This window comes from Spermophilus citellus (genome assembly GCF_964194105.1).
Source record: "Spermophilus citellus genome assembly, chromosome: 5".
Classification (NCBI taxonomy): domain Eukaryota; kingdom Metazoa; phylum Chordata; class Mammalia; order Rodentia; family Sciuridae; genus Spermophilus; species Spermophilus citellus.
Window position 1 is genome coordinate 147,503,210 of NC_138186.1, and position 1,430 is coordinate 147,504,639.

A 1,430-nucleotide genomic window follows, 5' to 3' on the forward strand; every position below is an offset into this window, starting at 1 on the left:
TCAAGAAGTGAACTGGGGCTGGTTGTGGTGGTGCATGCCTGTAATCCTAGCTGACTCAGGAGGCTGAGGCAATGAGGATCGTGAGTTCAAAGCCAGTCTCAGCAACTGAGTGAGGCCCTAAGCAACTCAGCAAGACTCTGTCTCTACATAAAAGTACAAAAAAGAGGGCTGGGGATATAGCTCAGTTGGTAGAATGCTTGCCTCGAATGCACAAGGCCATGGGTTCAATCCCCAGCAGCATAAAAAAGGTACAAAAAAGGCCTGAGGGTGTTGTGTAGTGGTTAGTGCCCCTGGGTCAATCCGCTGTACCAAAAAGAAAAAGAAAGAAGTGAACTAGGGCAGTGGGATGCTGCCGTGGGGCTCAGTAGGGTGTGGTGGATGTCACAGGGGATGGTCAGGAAAGGCCTCTCTGAAGAGACCCTGGAGATGTGAAAGATGGAAGCTCAGTGCAGAGGTGGGAGCATACTGGGTAGAGGGGTCAACATCCAAGCGGCGGGATTCAGTGTCCATGACGAAAAGCTCCACAGACAGGTTGCTGAGCAGGACATCTGTGCTTGTTGGGCACCATCTCTCTGGATAAAGAAAGCTGCTGACTTTACACAGGGTTTTAGGAAACAGAGAGTCCAGGGATTAACAGACTTTCAAAAGCATCCAGGGATTGATCGAGCTGTCGTTGTGGAGGTGCGTGCGGTTACCAGAGCGAGGCGTCTGCTGATTAGCAGGATTCGGAAGCCTGGTTTAGAAGTGAGGTTACTGATGCCACGCTGTCACTGACTATTCCTGGTACTTATTTGTTATTGTGACCAAAGAACGGTCATTTCTTTTCTGGGATTTGGAGCAGTGGCAGACAACCACATGGAGTGAGCCGGTCAAGATTTACCTTCAAGCAAACTGCTTGCTATATATTCCAGCTACATAAATTGTGTTTTCTTGAGTGGTTTAAAAAAAAAAAACAAACAAACTACTAGCTGCCCAGCGGTGAGGGCTGTGGTTCAGATACAGCCTTCAGCTTTTTTTTGTTTGTTTTGTCTTTTGAAGTTGCAGATGAACACAACACACAATATCTTTATTTTATTTATTTTTATGTGGTGCTGAGGATTGAACCCAGTGCCTCACACTTGCTGGGCAAGTGCTCTACCACTGAGCCACAACCCCAGCCCCAGTTTTCAGCTTTTATGTTCTTCAGGGTCACCTCAGATTTCAAGATAAGGACACAGTATCCCCAGGAGAGCACCTAGCACCTGGCAGAAGCAGGGGGTGTCAACAGCATACCATTTTCCACCAACTTCCAGCCAGTGGCCAACCAAGGTGGAGATACAAGACATAGTTGTTTCTGTCCAAGTCAGGGCTCCTCTAATAAATAGTTTGCCCTAGAGCTTCCTGGCAGGGTCGTAGAGATTACGTCAATCTGTATTGCAATCCAACAAAAA